Source organism: Thalassophryne amazonica, chromosome 20 (genome assembly GCF_902500255.1).
Source record: "Thalassophryne amazonica chromosome 20, fThaAma1.1, whole genome shotgun sequence".
NCBI lineage: Eukaryota > Metazoa > Chordata > Actinopteri > Batrachoidiformes > Batrachoididae > Thalassophryne > Thalassophryne amazonica.
In genome coordinates this window covers 24,086,398-24,107,274 of record NC_047122.1, presented here as the reverse complement: position 1 = coordinate 24,107,274, position 20,877 = coordinate 24,086,398, and the positions used below count along the sequence as shown (strand labels likewise).

Here is a 20,877-nt window from a genome sequence, read left to right as displayed (position 1 = left end):
GACAAGCTCTGTAATGAGAAAACGCTGATGAATTTGTTTCATGGCGGGAACTCATTTTTTTTTTTTTCCCCCTCCCCAATTTAATTTATTTATTTATTGGTACAAAAACTTACAAAAAATATTCTCTTTGATCTCAAAATGAAAACAGTTCTTTAATCATTTTTTTTCTCCATCTTGTGTCAAAACGAGGAGTTTTACAGACAAATTATAATACGTATATTAATCTGTAGATGAAGAGAAATGAAGAGATTATTCACCAATTTTGGCTGGTGTGCCCCCTAGTGGCTCAACAATATTAATACAAACTTTTTAAAATTGAAAACAATTGTTTAATTATTTTAAAAAGATTGAAATCTAATGAATACAAACACTTATATTAATGTTATTTTATATACACAGTGCATCCAGAAAGTGTTCACAGCACTGCACTTTTTTCCACTTTTTTTGTAGGTTTTTGCAAATTTATTGTAAATAAATAAATGAAAACAAAAAAATGAAGAAATATGTACAAAGTATTCACTGTCTTTGCCATGAAGCTCAGAATTGAGCTCAGGTGAATCCTGTTTCCACTGATCATCCTTGAGATGTTTCTACAGCTTAACTGGAATCCACCTGGAGTAAATTCAGTTGATTGGATGTGATTTGGAAAGACACACAACTGTCTACATATAAGGTCCCACAGTTAACAGTCCATGTCAGCGTACAAACCAAACATGAAGTCAAAGGGATGAACTTCATTGTTTTCCTCAAAATTCTACACATAATACCCCATAATGACAATGTGGGGAAAAAAAGGTTTGAGATTGTTGCAAATTAAAAAAAAAACTAAGAAATCAAATGTGAGTATTCACAGCCTTTTCCTTGAAGATCAAAATTGAGCTCAGGTGAATCCTGTTTCCACTGATTATCCTTTTGTTTCTACAGCTTAATTGGAGTCCACCTGGAGTAAATTCATTTGATTGGACATGATGTGGACAAACACACACCTGTCTACATATAAGGTCCCACACAGTCCGTGTCAGCGTACAAACCAAACATGAAGTCAAGGGAATTGTCTGTAGACCTCAGAGACAGGATTGTGTCAGGGTACAAATCTGGAGAAGGGTACAGAAACATTTCTGCTGCTTTAAAGGTCCCAATGAGCACAGTGGCCTCTATTATCTGTAAATGGAAGAAGTTTGGATCCACCAGGACTCTTCCCGGAGTTGGCCACCCGTTTACACTGAGCAGTTGGAGGAGAAAGGCCTTAGTCAGGGAGGTGACCAAGAATAAATGGTCACTCTGTCAGAGCTCCAGCATTCCTCTGTGGAGAGAGGAGAACCTTCCAGAAAGACAACCATCTCTGCAGCAATCCATCAATCAGGCCTGTATGGTAGAGTGGCCAGACGGAAGCTGCTCCTTAGTAAAAGGCACATGAAGGACTCTCAGACCATGACAAACAAAATTCTCTGGTCTGATGACACAAGATTGAACTCTTTAGTGTGAGTGCCAGGCGCATCATGTTTGGAGGAAACCAGGCACCATCCCTACAGTGAAGCATGGTGGTGGCAGCATCATGCTGTGGGGATGTTTTTCAGTGGCAGGAACTGGGAGACGAGTCAGGATTGAGGGAAAGCTGAATGCATCAATGTACAGAGACATCCTGGATGAAAACCTGCTCCAGAGTGCTCTTGACCTCAGACTGAGGCGATGGTTCATCTTTCTGCAGGACAATGACCCGAAGCACACAGCCAAGATATCAAAGGAGTGGCTTCAGGACAACTCTGTGAATGTCCTTGAGTGGCCCAGCCAGAGCTCAGACCTGAATCTGATTGAACATCTCTGGAGAGATCTGAAAATGGTTGTGCATTGATGCTCTCCATCCAACCTGATGGAACTTGAGAGGTGCTGCAAAGAGGAATGGACAAACTGCCCAAAGATAGGTGCACCAAGCTTGTGGCATCATATTCGAGAAGACATGAGCCTGTAATCACTGCCAAAAGTGCATCAACAAAGTATTGAGCAAAAGGTGTGAATAATTATGTGCATGTGATTGCTTAGGTTTTTTTTGTTTGTTTGTTTGTTTGTTTGTTTTTTAGTATTATTATTTTTAATGAATTTGCAAAAAATAAAAAAAATAAACAAACTTTCATGTTGTCATTATGGGGTGTTGTGTGTATATTTTAAGGTGAAAATATGACTTTACTCCATTTTGGAATAAGGCTGTAACATAAAGTGGGGGAAAATGTGAAGTGCTGTGAATACTTTCTGGATAGCGTGTGTGAGTGTGTGTGTGTGTAATGTATTTGGTAAATCTCACTCCCCAACAGCTCAAACGATTCTCTGGTCACAAGATCGGAGCCGTGGGTCTTAGCCTTCTGGTTAGAGAGTCTGCAACCCATGTAAGGGATTGTGAGTTTGTGTCCCGAAGGGAGTGAATGTGCAGAGTGAAACAACGCAGAGTGCAGCTGCTACATGTGTGTGAGAAAGACATAACATTTCTTGGACAAATTGCTCTTTACACTCCGGACCTTTGACCTCTGAGTTCAGGGCAGCATCAGGTCCAGTTACTACGTTTGTGCCAAAACAAGTTCTGAATGTTGTTGCTGTTTATTAGCTGTTGGAGTGATCAGTGTCATCGGGGGGAGGACTCGGTTTAATTCTGGCATTTATCGGGTCTGGATATAGATGTTTGTTTGTTTTTTGGGGGGGATGTGGAACATTTTAACATTTGTTTTTTCAAACATGGACCTGCTGCTGTTGATGCAAACTGTCAGTCATAAATGTGGTCAGGAGCCAGATGAGGAGCCCCTTCAGTTAGAGTAAAATCAGCATTGGTACTCTGGTGCTGTAATTCGGCCAATGAGGCGTTAGTGCACCGACCTACAGACCAGGGTTGGACTAGAGGTCTGTGCTCAGGCTTCCTGTCTGTGTCCTTGGACCAAAGACTTGGTCTGAATGGTCTCTGTCCAGCGCTGAGCTCAGGGTCTGCACATGATCACAGGCAGGTGGAGTTACAGTGAGGAAAATAAGTATTTGAACACCCTGCGGTTTTGCAAGTTCTCCCACTTAGAAATCATGGAGGGGTCTGAAATTTTCATTTAAGGTGTATGTCCACTGTGAGACATAATCTAAAAAAAAAAAAAAAAAAAAATCCAGAAATCACAATGTATGATTATTTATTTAAATAATTTATTTGTATGTTACTGCTGCAAATAAGTATTTGAACACCTACCAACCAGCAAGAATTCTGTCTCACACAGACCTGTTAATTTTTCTTTAAGAAGCCCTCTTATTCTGCACTCTTTACCTGTATTAATTGCACCTGTTTGAACTTGTTACCTGTATAAAAGACACCTGTTCACACACTCAATCAGTCACACTCCAACCTGTCCACCATAGCCAAGACCAAAGAGCTGTCTAAGGACACCAGGGACAAAACTCTAGACCTGCACCATCCTGGGATGGACTACAGGAAACAGGCAAGCAGCTTGGTAGAAGACAACAACTGTTATGATTATTTATTAGAAAGTGGAAGAAACACAGGATGACTGTCAATCTCCCTCGCTCTTGGATTCCATGCAAGATCTCACTTTGTGGGGTAAGGATGATTCTGAGAAAGCTCAGAACTACACAGGAGGACCTGGTCAACGACCTGAAGAGAGCTGGGACCACAGTCACAAAGATTACATTAGGAACACATGATGTTGTCATGGTTTAAAATCCTGCAGGGCAGCAAGGTCCCCCTGCTCAAGCCAGCACATGTCCAGGCCCATTTGAAGTTCACCAGTGACCATCTGGATGATCCAGAGGAGGCATGGGAGAAGGTCGTGGTCAGATGAGACCAGAATAGAGCTTTTTGGAATCAACTCCACTTACCATGTTTAGAGGATGAGAACAACCCCAAGAAAACCATCCCAACCGTGAAGCATGGAGGTGGAAACATCATACTCTGGGGGTGCTCTTCTGCAAAGGGGACAGGACGACTGCACCGTATTGAAGGGAGGATTTATGGGGTCATGTATTGCGAGATTTTGGCAAACAACCTCCTTCCCTCAGTAAGAGCATTGAAGATGGGTCATGGCTGCGTCTTCCAGCATGACAATGACCCCAAACACACAGCCAGGGCAACTAAGGAGGGGCTCCGTAAGAAGCATTTCAAGGTCCTGGAGTGGCCTGGCCAGTCTCCAGACCTGAAATCATTAGAAAATCTTTGGAGGGAGCTGAAACTCCAAATCTGAAAGATCTAGAGAAGATCTATATGGAGGACTGGACCAAAATCCCTGCTGCAGTGTGTGCAAACCTGGTGAAAAACTACAGGAAATGCTTGACCTCTGTCATTTCAAACAAAGGCTACTGTACCAAATATTAACATTGATTTTCACAGGTGTTCAAGTACTTATTTACAGCAGTAACATACAAATAAATTATTAAAAAATCATACATTGTGATTTCTGGATTTTTTTTTTTTATTTTTAGATTATGTCTCTCACAGTGGACATACACCTAGGATGAAAATTTCAGACCCCTCCACGATTTCTAAGTGGGAGAACTTGCAAAACCGCAAGGTGTTCAAATACTTATTTTCCTCACTGTATGTGGTGATGTGAGGATGTGGACACTTTGTTTAGGAGAGAATTTAATGGTAAACATTATGACCTTTGACCCAATAATCTTTATCACTGAAAGAAGCCACCTGCATATGTGCACCAGGGATCGACTGACCACATTCACTGATCTTGACTCAAATGAACCTTGACCTTTGGTCACATGAACCCTTTAAACCAGGGGTGGGCAACCTGTTCCAGAAAGAGCCAAGAGGGTGCAGGTTTTCTTTGCAGCCACTGACTCCACCAGGTGATTTCACTGATTAACTGATTCCATCTGCTCAAAGTGATATTAATCAGTAAAATCACCTGGTGGAGTCAGTGGCTGCAAAGAAAACCTGCACCCTCTTGGCTCTTTCTGGAACAGGTTGCCCACCCCTGCTTTAAACTGGCAACTCCAGGATGGATGATCGTCAGTTTGGTGGAAATTTGCCAAAGGACCTGGGTGGAGTGTTGAAAGAAGAAACAGGAATGCTGCTGAAATGTTGGCAGACCATGTCGGAGGTTTGTGCCCTGTTGTTGAAAACTTTTGATTTCATTCACTGTAAACATTCTGTTCCCAAACACTATCTGAATCATTTCAAGTATTTGTGCCACAGAAACCAGTCCAGGGACACGCCGGCCTGCTGCAGATACTACCTCTGAGGAGGTCACATGTTCCACCCGTCACCTTTTGACCTTTCTGTGCTTTGCGCAGAAATTGTCATGTTTTTGGAAACATGTTGTGACGTGTTTTTTTGTTGTTGTTGTTTTTATTTATTTATTAATTTTTTTGGCAAACTATTATTTACGTTTTACCCGTTGTGACCAGCAGATGGCAGTGTCTGCCCACTAAAGCGATCATGCGGAGCTGCTGTTTTGGTTTTTACATGATCTTACACATTATCCTTCCTGGGCTTTCACTGCCTGGAAACAGCCACACACTCTTTTTTTGGCTCAATTATTCCGTAACAGTGGAGCGAGGAGGAGAAAAGACTGAGTCAACTCTTCCTGCTGCTCATGCTTTTGGAGGCCTCCGTTCTCCTTTGACGATTTCATATACAAACTACGGAGCCCCAGAAGTGTCATTGCAAAATGTTTTACATGCTGAGAGAACATTCACTCATTTTACAACAGTGTGTGCTTGTTTCACTCAATTGTGTGCACAAATTATTATATTGTACGCTCATTTTACTAAATCATGTGCTTGTAGTAAATTGTTCATTTTACTATATTGTGTGCACAATTTACTATATTGTACACTCGTTTTACTAAATTGTGTGCTTGTTTTTTGTTGTGCTCTTGTTTTACTATATTGTTTGCACAGTTTACTATAGTGTGTGCTTGTTTTACTAAATTGTGCTCTTGTTTTACTATATTGTGTGCAGAATTTACTATATTGTGTGCTCATTTTACTAAATCCTGTGCTTGTAGTAAACTGTTTTACTATATTGTGTGCACAGTTTACTATATTGTGTGCTTGTTTTAGTAAATTGTGTGCTTGTTTTTTGTTGTGCTCTCATTTTACTATATTGTTTGCACAATTTACTATAGTGTATGCTCATTTTACTAAATTGTGTGCTTGTTTTACTAAGTTGTTCCAGTTTTACTAACTTGTTCTTGTTTTACTATATTGTGCACACATTTCCTAAATCGTGCTCTCATTTTACTATATTGTATGCACAATTTACTATAGTGTACGCTCATTTTAGTAAATCGTATACTTGTTTAATCAAATTGTGATCTTGTACTACATTGCGTGCGCAATTTACCATACTGTACGCTTATTTTTACGAAATTGTGTGCTCGTTTTACTAAATTGTGCTCTCGTTTTACTATAGTGTGTGCACAATTTACTATGATGTACTCTCGTTTTACTAAATCGTGTTCTTGTTTTACTAAATTGGGCTCTCATTTTACTGTATTGTGACTGTACTGTATTGTGCACAATTTACTATATTGTACGCTTGTTTTAATAAATTGTTCTTGTTTTACTATAGTGTGTGCACAGTTTACTATGTCTTCTCATTTTACTATAGTGTACTCACATTTTACTAAATTGTTCTTGTTTTACTACATTGTGTGCACAGTTTACTATATTGTCTTCTCATTTTACCATAGTGTACGCACATTTTACTAAATTGTTCTTGTTTTACTACATTGTGTGCACAGTTTACTATATTGTCTTCTCATTTTACCATAGTGTATGCACATGTTACTAAATTGTTCTTGTTTTACTACATTGTGTGCACAGTTTACTGTCTTCTTGTTTTACCATAGTGTATGCACATTTTACTAAATTGTTCTTGTTTTACTACATTGTGTGCACAATGTACTATATTGTCTTCTCGTTTTACTACAGTGTACGCACATTTTACTAAATTGTTCTTGTTTTACTACACTGTGTGCACAGTTTACTGTCTTCTCGTTTTACCATAGTGTATGCACATTTTACTAAATTGTTCTTGTTTTACTACATTGTGTGCACAATGTACTATATTGTCTTCTCGTTTTACCATAGTGTATGCACATTTTACTAAATTGTGCTCTCATTTAAGCATTGTAAAATGAAAGCACAATTTAGTAAAATGAGGGCACGATTTAGTATAATGAGAGCACAATTTAGCGAACACCATTATAGAACACTGTGTGCACAATCTACTTAGTCATGGCCGCAAATTGTAAAGCGTGCACTCAATATTGTCTTGACACATGTAAACATGAGCATTTTATAACATATTTGAGCTCTCAATCTACTAACCACAGGGGCCCTGCTACAAAGAGTAGAAGTACGCTGTAAACAGTCATGGCGTAATGGTGAAAACTGAAAAGGCTTTATATAACTACATACGGTAGTAAGGAAAACATGCTCACAAATTATCACAGCCAGAAAAAACTATCACTTTAAGTGACTCCTTCCTGGTTCCTTAACAAGCCACAATGGTATTATAAAAAAAAAAAATACAAGACCACAAAGCAAGAAGTAAATGTTGCCAGATTTATTATATATTTTAAAAAGGCTGGTTTTCTGCATAGCTCAGGTGGGTCACGTGTTAATGGAATCCTTTCACCTATCAGCTCCAAGATCAAATCTGTACACACACACACACACACATATATATGTGTGTGTGTGTGTGTGTGTGTGTGTGTGTGTGTATATATATATATATATATATATATATATATATATATATATTAAAAAGTTTCAGCAGAAATAAGATCTGACTATTTTAATGCTTGTTTTTCATTTCCCACAAATATAACTAAAATTTACTTTGTCCAAAAGCCAAACAATCTTAAAAACAAGGCGGTGAGGGGAATCAGCACTCCCCCACCCCCCCCCCACCCTTTAACAAAAAACTTTTTATCTCAGTCTTTCAGTTGGCTCCCACTGTGCTCAATATTCTTCACTTTAAAGCAATAGGGCCTTTCAAATTTCACAAAACTGAGAAAATTTAGTTTCTACTGAAATCCAAGCATTAGAATGTAGGTTTATTTTCATAAACTGCTACAAAATTACAGCTCATTTTAAAGAAGAAAACATTTATCTGGGGGAAAATTCCATTGTGATTGTCTTTTCCTTCATTGCAGTCATGCAGACGAACTACAGGAGGAAGTACATGGGTGCATGCATAAAATTTTGAGATTACTGTGACCCATTTTACGTTGACATCCATAAGAGTTCTTGTAAACTACTTCCAAATCTACCAAATGTTGGTAGATTTGGAAATAGTTTACAAGGCATGGTCTAGTGGTTAAGGTGTTGGGCTTGAGACCAGAAGATCCTTGGTTCAAATCCCAGGCTGACTGGAAAATCACTAAGGGCCCTTGGGCAAGGTCATTAATCCCCTATTGCTCCCGGTGTGTAGTGAGCACCTTGTATGGCAGCACTCTGACATCGGGGTAAATGTGAGGCATAATTGTAAAGCGCTTTCAGCGTCTGATGCAGATGGAAAAGCGCTATATAAATGCAGTCCATTTACCATAGTATCTGATCCCTTGAATTTCTTACCCCCAGGGGTTGAAATTCGCTGTTGGTCCATCGTGCTGCCCCGGTGGCTCTGGTGGCTGCCCTTCCTGGCCCCTGTGCCCTTCCGCTTCCCTTTTTCGCCTGGTTCCTCCTGGGGCCCTGCATCCTGGGCCCTTTTCCGTTGTCGCTTGCGGTCGGCCGTATGGCTTCTGATGCGCCGGAGTGGTCCATGTCTTATGGTAGGGTTCTGTACTTTTATCTTGGCCCAACACACCAGCCACAGTAGTTATTGGACATATAGCTGTGATCTGGGTCTCTGTGTGTGGCCGGTCGTGTTCGTGGCCGACACCACAATTCGGTTTTGGGTGCTCTCAAGGGGATCAAGACTCTGGTGTCCTAGATTAGGGAATGAATGCTCACTAACTAGACAACAGACTGTCGCTGTCACTGCTTGTTCATGTGTGGTGGTTTGTTCCGGCATGTTTTATGTTAGGGCACCGTCTCCTCGGTGTCTCACTTCACAGTTATTGTCTTCACCTCTTGTCTTTCGTTTTTGTCTGTCTTTGTGTTGTTTTGGTGGTCGGTCCTCCCTGATAGAAGTTGTCAGTCGGCTTTGAGTAGGATCTTGTAGGGTGATTAGGAAGGGCGGATGGGGGTCACACATGCACACCACATTCACTCACGCACTACATACCTTCTGTCCTGCAAGAATAAATTGCATATATGTGTATTAATGTACATAAATGGTTCTGCCAGTGTGGCATTTACCATTACTATATATATGCAGACAGGGAAAAAACAAAAAGAAATTCTAAATTGTTTCCAGGCGGCATAAATTTTGTTCATATTGGCAATATCATATTATGAATCCCTTATCTAAATGCTAAAGAATAAAATGATAGTGGTGCCAAAGAAAATAATTTTTATAAATTAAATCTAAAAAAAAAAAAAAAAAAAAAAACTAACAACGATGCGGTGCATCCAGAAAGTATTCACAGCGCTTTAGTTTTTTCATATTTTATGTTCCAGCCTTATTCCAAAATGGATGAAATAATTTTTTTTTCGTCAAAATTCTACACACAATACCTCATAATGACCATGTGAAAAAAGTTTTTATTTTGCAAAATTATTAGGGATAAAACACCCACACACACAAAAAAAATCGCATGCACATAAGTATTCACACTCTTTGCTCAATACTTTGTTGATGCACCTTTGGCAGCAATTACAGCCCCGAGTCTTCTTGAATATGATGCCACAAGCTCAGTGCACCTATCTTTGGGCAGTTTTGTCCATTCTTCTTTGCAGCACACCTCAAGCTCCATAAGGTTGGATGTGGCGTGTTGGTGCACAGCCATTTACAGATCTCTCCAGAGATGTTCAATCAGATTCAGGTCTGGGCTCTGGCTGGGCCACTCAAGGACATTCTGAGTTGTCCTGAAGCCACACCTTTGATATCTTGACTGTGTGCTTCGGGTCATTTTCCTGCTGAAAGATGAACCATTGCCCCAGTCTGAGGTCAAGAGCACTCTGGAGCAGGTTTTTATCCTGGATGTCTCTGTACATTGCTGCATTCATCATTTCCTCAGTCCTGACAAGTCTCCCAGTTCCTGCTGCTGAAAAACATCCCCACAGCATGATGCTGCCACCACCATGCTTCACTGTAGGGATGGTGCCTGGTGTCCTTCAAACATGACACCTGGCATTCACGGCAAAAAGTTCAACAAACAAAAAAGAAGTTTGGTCTCATCAGACCAGAGAATTTTGTTTCTCGTGGTCTGAAAGTCCTTCAGGTGTCTTTTGGCAAACTCCAGGTGGGCTGCCATGTACTTTTTACTAAGGCGCAGGTTCCATTTGGCCACTCTACCATACAGGCCTGATTGGTGGATTGCTGCAGAAATGGTTGTCCCTCTGGAAGGTTCTCCTTTCTCCACAGAGGAATGGTGGAGCTCTGATAGAGTGATCATTGGGTTCTTGGTCACCTCCCTGACTAAGCCCCTTCTCCCTGATTGCTCATTGTACCCTTTCCCAGATTTGTACCTTGAGACAATCCTGCCTCAGAGGTCTACAGACAATTTCTTTGACTTCCTGCTTAGTTCGTGCTCTGACATGTACTGTCAACTGTGGGACAGGTGTAGACAGGTATGTCCATTTCCAAATGATTTCCAATCAACTAAATTTACCTCAGGTGGACTCCAATTAAGCTGTAGAAACATCTCAAGGATGATCAGTGGAAACAGGATTTACCTGAGCTCAATTTTGATCTTCAAGGCAAAGGCTGGGAATACTTATTTACATGTGATTTCTTATGTTTTTTTAATTATTTTTTTTAATAAATTTGCAACAATCTCAAAACTTTTTTCACATTGTTATTATGGGGTATTGTGTGTAGAATTTTGAGGAAAACAATTAAGTCCATCCTTTTTGGAATAAGACTGTAACATAACAAAATGTGGAAAAAGTGAAGCACTGTGCATGCTTTCTTAATGCACTGTATAGTGTTTTACTCCTAAATTCTTTTTCACAGGATGAAGTTGTCTTAAACAGATTGGTTCATTTCCACCCATCATTAAAACACTGACGGCTTCAAACTCTTTCTTACCCAGAGTCCAATGAGCAGGTGGGTTTCTTGTGCACTCATGAGGGAAGCCACCAAGACAGCCATGAAAATGTTGAAGAGTGGCTGTGATCAGAGACTTGTCGGTTGTTTCTCCAGTCACAACTTCACAGTGGAGGGAGGCACAGAAAGACTGTTTAACAGGAAAAAAATCTATGCAGCTTTTGTCTCTCACGTGCACTATGGAGCCTAGATTTCCCATTTCAGTAGACATATTTCATACTTAAACTTTTTTTGTGGTGTATAGTGTAAGATGTCTTGTTTTTCTTTTTTTTGTGGTGTACAGTAGTTCTGAGGGAGTCCCCCCAATTTTGTTGTATGGCCCCCCGGTACAGTGACAATAAAAACGATTCCGTTCTTTGTTCTAAACACTTCTAAGGTGCCTTATGAATTGTTCCTGTGGACCTGATCTGGATTCCAGGACAGTTTCAGATCATCTTCAGACTCCATAATGAAAATGACAGCAGATCAATCAATCAATCAATTTTTCTTCAATTTAAAGTGTGCAGCAACCACAGTGAGACATTTGCTGCGGTGCATTTATTAGCTTTTTATTTGAACGTTTCAGTCACGCTGCAGGTCAGATCATCACCATAAGGACCTCATTTTATTTATACGCTCAACAGGTTGCAGAAATAGCTATTTTTGTGCATGACAATTGACAAGCAGCATCTCTTCTTTTAAGGAACTGACTCACAACAGATAAAAGTGTTATTAAGCAGGATAAATCCTCAAAAATGACTCAGCTGCACTATGAGTTATAATGTCAAAAGTTTTGAAAATTGTGTTTTATTTATAGGCTCAGAAATGTGAAAAGATGCATTCTGTTATTTGAGGAAACAATGTTTTTGTGATATTAAAAAAACTAAAACAAGTAAGGCAGTGTTCACATACTGACTAAATGGCTTGAACCAGATTTTTTCATGTTTGTTTGTTTAAAATTGTCGATGTTTCACATTCCTGTTTGCAATGTGTATACAGTCTGACTGTGACCACGTAACCAGATCAGAATCAGCTATGAGCCAGATAGTACAGCAGATAACTGAAACAATACTTTAAATGGTGATACAAGCACCACATTTGGCACAAATGCACCTTTGACATTACTCTTTTGGAAAAAGAAAAAACAAACAGCAACAACAACAACAAAAAACAAACAAACAGATGGGCCACTTGAATTTTCAATAGGCAGCCAGGTAGGGGTCAATTGAAATACACAGGGGTCAAAATTTAAAATGCTCCAATCAAATTGAAAACTACACTACATTACTTGTCTGATCATAAAGATTCCAAAAAGGTATGGTTTGGGCAATCTGTGACTGAATGTTATGGAGTTATGGGGTAAAAACAGCAATAATGGTTACAAAGGCCAGTTTCAGTTTGTACAGGGGTCAAATCTTAAAGTTGCTCCAATTTTGATAAAACGTGGTGGACCTAATAGGATTAATAAATGGAATACTTCTGTGTCGAATGCTTGGTCTCCAAAGTAAAGGTCAAACAAGGTCGACGTCCATTGGATTCTATAATGTGACGTATGTTACCTTGTAATGTGATACATGGGCCAAACTATTCCTTTTAGTTTTCAGTATGATTGGAGCATCTTTTAATTTTGACATCTGTGTAATTCTTCAATTGAACCCTACATGGCCGCCGATTGAAAATTGGAGTGGCCAATTGTTTTTTTTTTCTTTTTCTAAAACAGAAATGTCTGAGGAGTGTTTGTGCTTGTATCACCATTTGCAGGACTCCTGTGTAAATATTTTTATCTGCTGCACTAAGATCTGCACGCACGCATGCACGCACGCACATGCTTTCTCTCAGAAGAGATCAGATCTGTCAAAAGAAATAAAAAATCTAATTCCGTTCGTATTACTAATAATGTAAACAGCATTGGGGAGGAAACTGGATTAAGTTCACTTCAGCTGGTGATGTGAACATAACCCCAGTGCACACAAACAGTAAAATGATAAAGTGCCACGCCCACCATAAATCCATGTTTATTGATGATCATCCAAGTTGCAGGAGTGCACAGCTGACATTTTGATACTTTCAAAAAAACTTGTTTTTGCAGTCAAAATCTCATATTAAAAAAACATGGCGCAGCAGGTCAGAATATCTTTATAAAGGACGAAGTGCACTTTCAGTCCTCAGGAGCTGCTGATCTGTGCTGTTCAGGGTGAGGTAATCCACAGCAGCAGAGCTGTTTTTATTTTTATTTTTTGAAGATACACAACGGCACCCGCGTCCTTGGTGTTGTTACAGTTAGCCATGGGTTTCGGTTTGCATATTCAATGTTCCAAGCCTGTGAGCCTGGAATGCCTTCTGTTAGCTTTCTGTGACATATGTCACGGAAGTCGCTTTTTGAGACACGCCCACCATGCCGTTTTGTGGGAGCGACTATGGGGATTAGGAGGTGGGCTCGAACCTGCTCCGGCTTCATTTGGGCTCCTCTCTGTTTAAAGTGGCACTGACAGAAACTTCATTTTTGTTTAAAGAAGTTGTGGCTGTGAACTTTGAAGGATGTTGAATCTGAACTGTTTAATGATCATTAAATGAACATTGCACCTGCCTTCTTTAAAATAATCCACACCACACTTTTTAGTTTGTAGTTTCACGATGATGCACATTTGCAGTAAATCATGTTTTAAAGATATATTTAAAAAAAAAGATGCTATGACTGTCATGAGGCAACATTGCAGACAAATGATGACAAAAATGTCATGTATAAACGGTGTCATCGCGGATCTCACGCCCCACATTAAAAAAAAAAAATCTAACTTTTGTGTACATTTCCACGTGCGCGCGCGCAGCGTGGATTCGGCATCCTGTGTCAATGTATGGTGACGTAAATGATCATGTGGTTTTCGTTGTCGGTTCCCCCCCCCCCCCCCCCGCGCGCGCGGAGGAGCCGCTGCTGTCTTTAGGTTAGCTATGTTGCGATCTTTACCGTAGCAGCGCTAAGCTATATGCGCCGCCGCAGCTCCGCTCCGAATCCCCGCAACAATCAACTTCCAGACGCTCGCACTCCGCGCCCGGACACCGCTCACAGGTAAGACCGCAGGGGAACTTCTCGGCTTTTTAACTCCACGCTGGGAATTTTCTCCAAAGTGATCGCAAAAGTGAAGTTGAGTTAGAGCGGGATGCGTGCAGCGGGTCTGGCCGCCTGGCTGCCTCCGTGCCCCGGCTGCTAGCGCCCGCTCCGTCACCCCGCTGTCACCCAACAAACGGTCCGGATTTAGAGAGCGGACACCCGGCTCCGGAGGTCACTTGAGCGGCGTTGTATTTGAGGGTAGTTGCATAACAAGTGGATGTCATCTGTTTGGCGGTGGTTTTTTACTTGCCAACTTTTTTTTTTTTTTTTTTTTTCCCTCCCCCGCCGATGTGAAAGTGAACATAATAAATTTATTAGCCAACGGAGCTAGCCGTTAGCCGGGTGAAGCTAGCTTAGCTTCGGCTCTCCCCGTAACAGCAGCCTGGCTTCCCGCGTTTGGATGTTTGTTTTGGCTGCTTCTCGTCCTCCTGCTCCCCCGCCGAGGGAGCGCAACACCGCCGTCACAAGTGCGAGCGAAGCCCGCTGTGTGACGGTGCGGTCAAAGCGGGAGGCAGCCTGGCTGTTGTTGCCGGTGGTGGTGGTGGTGGTGGTGTTGTTGCCCGCTGTAGGTGCGGATCAAACGGGGCTAAGCTAGCAGACAGCCAGTCTGGATGGCCGGGTCATCTGAGGTGACGCTGCCGTCAGCGGCTGCATGGAAACATACCGGTTTGAAACAGGTTTTAGACCGGTTTTTGGACAAACTTGCTGCCAGCTTATGTGAGTATTTGTTTGTTAGAGGTCTTATGAATTAAAACGAAATGTATTTTACGAAAGATTGGTTTGTTTTACACAGAAACAGCGGCATGCGTTTGCATAGGAGACAGTATTCAACTGGTTTCCGTCTCAACCGATTCCGGTTTAATGGTTTTCACATTTAAACTGGGCTGTGCCGATTCCAATTAAAATACATGCAGGTTATGTGAATTGGAAACTTTATACTTGCCCAGGTCTCCCTTGCAAAAGAGATCTCTTGTCAATGGGACTAACCTGATTAAATAATAATCAAAAAAAATTCTGGCTGGATTGTTTTCACATTTAAACTGTGCTCTGCTGATTTTCACATTTAAACCAGTGTCGCTGACTGAACGGTCCCCCCTAAAAATTGGTCCGCTCTGCCTTCACTTCGCATACATCATTTTGGACCACAGCAGCGTAATTTCCGATCGCCATCCACGGTTTACTAATTATCACCTTGTTTCTGCTTAAAACTACGCTCAAGTCATCATCTATCTCAGCGACAGATATCTGAGGCTTTTGTATGTCTGAATCTGACATGAAGCTGCTGCGCCTACATTATTTCTCAGCGTGGGTGACAACTCACCAATTATTGCCTCGTTTCTGCTTAAAACTGAGTTTAGTATGATTTAAGCGGTTTTAATTTGTCATCTGATGGTTAATAATCACACTATTCCCTTTGATCGCTTTGGGTGTAGAGAGTCAGTCTCAGATGTGCTGCTGTAGTCCAAAATGATGCACACGCAGTGAAGGCAGGGCGGACCAATTTTTATGGCGGGACTGTTTGGTTGGCGACACCGGGCTTTGCTGATTCTGGCTGGATGGTTTTTGCGTGTAAAGCTGTTTGTGGCACTCATTCCTGTACTTGGTGCCTGAACCAACTGTCTATTTCACCATATAAAATAAACCAGTTTAAAACATGATGGTTAAAGGCCCTTTATCCACTGAAACCGGATTAAGTCCAAATGAAGCCAGTTTGTTTGGTTTAGAGCTGTTTAAATTAATAACGGCTGTAGATCATTTTCTCTCTTCTTAGTTAACGTTTATTTTAAAAGTAATCTGTTTGTGCTATGGAACTGTTTTAGATTTGTGTAAAACCAGTTAAGTATTTTCAAGCAGTTGAACACCATTTGAAAGTGGTCTAAACCGGTTCCACACACATCAGTTTTTTTTTTCTTGCAATAACTAAATGATGAATCTGTTCCTCGTCATCTTATTGCTACTGTAAAATAATTATTTTGAGTGATTTCTACAGATACGGAATGTGATTGGGGTCCAGATAGAAATGTGGTATTACTTGAAAAACTTGAATTGTCACATCTCTCTCTCTGTGTTTGTGTGTGTGTGTGTGTGTGTGAGAGAGAGAGTGAGTGCAAGTGTTTTCATCAGCTGTATTTTTTATTCAAATCTCATTCCATATAATAATGAATAATCGGCCGTCTTTTATTTTGGAAAAGAAACACCAACAATTCATCATATTTAGAAGTTATGACATTAAACCTGCTTTAGGTTAATGAGTTACATAATTGCTTCTTAATATATCAGTTATTCATTCATTTTCTTTGTAGTTCAGTTGATGCCGTTACTTCTGAGTATTCTGATCAAACCGAAGCAGCAACACTCGAGCTTGCATTTTGACCCAAACCAGGAAGTGTACGTAGTTCCTTGACTGGCCACTTGAGGCTGGCTCCAAAACAGAGCTCATTCCCATAGAAACCCATTTTAAAATGTCTAACTTTAGAACAGAAATAAACATGTTTACAGCCTGGTACAAAAAATCAGTTTTGGTCTCTATTGATAGTTAAGTTTCCTCCTCCATGACAACTGTATGGGGGGTGTGTGTGAAATTTTTTTTCTAACTTCTTAGTTTAAGATGTTTCAGTTAATAAAACTGTATCATTGTGGGCGTGGTTGCATTGAGTGACAGCGACTCTGTCCATCGATGATGACTCCTCATAGTGTCTGAACGAAACAGAGCCACTCCCTTTTGTGTCTGTTTGGAAGATTTTATTACAAACACCTGGAATAATATGGCTTGTTGTGGGGTGAAACGTCCTTACAGACCATCTAAAACGTCCCTTTTGCAATATTCACACTGAGTTAAACGCTTGTATTATTTAACGTTGTATGCTAATGGTATTAGCAGTTTTAGCAGCTCTTAGTAGGTCCACTTAATGCACGATTACTGAGGAAATATGCAGCGGATAACCTTAACTGTCCACACTAAAGTAAACTGTTATGAGAACCACTGCGCAGTCCAAAAAATATGAATTAAAAAACACCCAACCGAGGTTAGCTGTTAGCTTGTGCTTCAGACTCAAAGGTGTTCAGGCTTTTTTGTCACACACAGCCACGCATGCTCTACCCCTTTATGCCTTAATGAGTTCACTGTGAATTGCGGGTTGAGTTAGCATTTTGGTTTGGAGAAAAGCTTGGAGTGGTTTTAGGTTAGCATTATGGTTCGGGTTGAGTTAGCATTCTGGTTTGGAGAAAAGCTTGGGCTGCTTTTGTGGTTTTAGGTTAGCATTATGGTTTGGGTTAGCTTTGCAGGTTGAGTTAGCATTATGGTTTTGAGGAAAGCTATGTGTGGTTTTAGGTTAGCGTTATGGTTTTGAGGAAAGCTTGGTGTGGTTTTAGGTTAGCGTTATGTTCGGGTTGAGTTAGCATTCTGGTTTGGAGAAAAGTTTGGGCTGCTTTTGTGGTTTTAGGTTAGCGTTATGGTTCAGGTTGTTAGCATTCTGGTTTGGAGAAAAGCTTGGGCTGGTTTTGTGGTTTTAGGTTAGCGTTATGGTTCAGGTTAGCTTTGCAGTGACCTCCAGGCGGAGGATTTTCTATGTCAGGATTCTCTGACCCGATGTGAAAACTGATTCATGTTTGATCAGATTCTGAATCTCTACTGTGTTAGAATCATGTTGTTGTTGTTTGTTTGTTTTTTAATAAAGTTTTGTCATTTGTGTGTTTCACATTTCAGCCGTTATGCGGCTGCCGCATCTTGGTTTTTGATCCTCTGATCCGGATGCAGGGATCAGTCTGTCATGCTGTCAGTCTGCCAGTCGGCACGCATTCACTCGTCCTTATTGGTTTGTCACAAACACCAACACGCTCACTGTGACATCACACATCTTGTGCACGTTGGCTTTCCCACCACCTGCTCTGACACACCACTGACTTTTTGTGGGGGTGGGCACATTTTGTTGGTTTCCAGGAAGTGCAGCTGTGATTTACCATTTGGCATTGCCACCTGACCTGACACACCAAACCACATTCTTTGCTATACAGGCACGCAAACATGCACATATTTTGCACACTGTCATTCTGCACATTTTCATTTCACCATTTAGACGCTTCACATCGGTGCTTTTATGGTCCAATTGATGTGTTTTGGATGATTTTTACTGAGGGAAATGGACCCGATCCTGGGTTTGTATTGCCCTCAGAGACTTTTAGTCACGGCCGTGTGTGACGGCTACATGAACCAGAACAAACGACCGCTAAACCTGCATACGCTTTGTGACCGCACACCACCAAAGTGTTCATGGAGGTTTTTATGATCACTTCAAAAATCTTCTGATGCAGTTATCAATTGTCAACCTGCAGCATCACGTAAACTGGTGACAAACTGGAATTAAGGTGATTTGGAATATATTTGGATTTTATAAACTCAGACTTTTTGGTTCTTGGCGTTAAAAAAATATAATTTTATAAACTCATCCAAGAAATGGGTAATTGTAAAAATTTTGTTCTGCATCCGTGACCAGTTGTAGTGAGTTTGTCATCTTCATCCAACTCTTCATGCATTAAAATGAAGTTTTTTTTTGTTGTTTTTTTTATTTATTTAGTTTTTCTGGCACATGCACGTTCATGCACACAGCAGAAGTGACAGGCTGAACCTTGCTCATGCTCACTTTTCATCTCATGTACCTTCCACCTTTTACTTTCATGAGATGGTGCGAGGAGCGGCATGCCAGGCAGTCTGATCATGGCATTTTTTGGGGGGGGGGATTGATTACTATCGGCTTCTGTTTTGGAAGTGATGCATCGAAGGATGTCTGACTTTGACTCTAGTTTCATTGCCTCAGTATGTTTGCTAGAAAGCTCATCAGTTACTGTCAATGTTTCCTGTTAGCTTCAGGCGGTCCTGTGGCTTCACACAATCCATTATCGTGTCACTTTTCACAATTTGCTTCATTTTAAATTCTGTGCTTAAAGTAGTTTTGCGTTTATTAGTGCAGCAGATAACTGGAAAAATGCTTCAGATGGTGATGCAAGCACCGTATTTGGCACAAATACACCTTAGACATTACTCTTTAGAAAAAGCAGAGTGCCCACATGAATTTTCAATAGGCAGCCAGGTAGGGGTCAATTGAAGAATTACACAGGGTTCAAAATTTAAAAATGCTCCAGTCATATTGAAAACTATACCACATTATTTATCTGAGCATAAAGGTTCCAAAAAGGTGTAGTTTGGACTATCTGTGACTGAATTCCATGGAGTTTGTGGGTAAAATAAGCAAAAATGGTGACAAAGGTCACTTTCAGTTTGTACAGGGGTCAAAAGTTGAAGTTGCTCCAATTTTGGTAAATAGTGATACAAATTATTGGTTGAGCTAATATGATTTAATAAATGGAATACTTTTCACTGTGTTGAATGTTTGGTGTCCACAGTAAAGGTCAAACAATGTTGATATCCACTGGATTCAATAGCAAACTATACCTTTTTAATACTCTATTTGCTCAACCAATAATTTGCACCACTTTTTTAACCAAAATTGCATCTTAGCATCTTTAACTTTTGACCCTTGTAACCCCTGAAATTGACCTTTCTCACCTTTTTTTTTTTTTAACTCCATAACTCCATAGAATTCAGTCAGAGATGGTCTAAACTATAACTTTTTGAAATCTGTATGATCAGACAAATAATATACCCATCAACATGATTGGAGCATTTTAAAATTTTGACCCCTATGTGGCCGCCTATTGAACATTCAAGTGGACACTCGGCGTCTCCAAAAGAGTAATGTCTAAGGAGTAGCTATTTGTGCCAAATTTGGTGCCCATGTGAAGGATTCCTCTGTAAATATTCGCTTATCTGCTGCACTATTATCCAGTTTTGTTGTGTTCTGCTACCTTTTTTGTTGTCTTCTTCCCTGCAATTTGTTGGAGATACAGACTTCTCTGTCCTATTTAAGTTGTTCTTACTGTATTTGTTGTTAGCAGGTTGTCTTTGAATTCCTACATTGTCACTGGCTTGTATATGGCCTTTTTTCCTGCAAAAAATGATTTCTTGTTGTGCATTCTGTCTATCTTGTGTTGTGACTTTTGTCTTGTTTTATGGCTGTAGCAGATGGTTACCCCGCTGATTCTGGTCTGCTTGTGGTTTCTTCTTGTAAAAATTAAAAAATGCTGAGGGAGTTTTTACAGGCTGGGTGAGGTTGAGACCTTACTCCTGTGTTTGTGCTTTGAGGTCACTTATGTGTCGATTTGGTGCTTTATTTGCACTGCCGGGGAATGTTTTATGACCAACTACAACCCAGTAGAAGCTCGTTTTTAGTGGCTGTTGCTGGCGTAGACATTATAAAGAGTAAACGCCGCATTGACCACTACTGCCTATTGACACTGACGAGCCGTAGGGCCGCCATCTTAGACCGGTCATCTGACACGCTTCACTCAGTGCTGTTTGGCAGCACAATAAAGTGTCAGCGCATTTAATCCGTCATAACTCTCTGAATACTAAACTGATTTTCACGTTTTTTTTTTTTTCTGCAAAAGTCACATGTAGCTATGATACAGAACAAATGGTTTATTGTATTTTAATATTCATAGTAGGATTAACAGTAATAGAATATTCTCATATAGCCTATTTTGTAAACACACATTATTCATATATACACACAATAAT

At 40.4% G+C, this 20,877-nt stretch overlaps 1 protein-coding gene across 3 annotated transcripts in view; it reads left to right on the top strand.

Annotated features, from left to right (window-relative positions):
- Nucleotides 1-14,030: 14,030 nt before the first annotated feature.
- LOC117501926 (zinc fingers and homeoboxes protein 2-like) overlaps nucleotides 14,031-20,877 on the top strand; it is a 175,793-nt gene continuing 168,946 nt past the window's right edge. For 2 of the 3 annotated variants that reach the window (XM_034160892.1, XM_034160889.1), the window contains exon 1: nucleotides 14,031-14,201. The gene's annotated coding sequence lies outside the window, so the exon portion shown is untranslated. Of the gene's footprint in view, nucleotides 14,202-14,520; nucleotides 14,961-20,877 lie in introns of those variants that run through there. The other variant, XM_034160890.1, reaches the window with a different exon arrangement.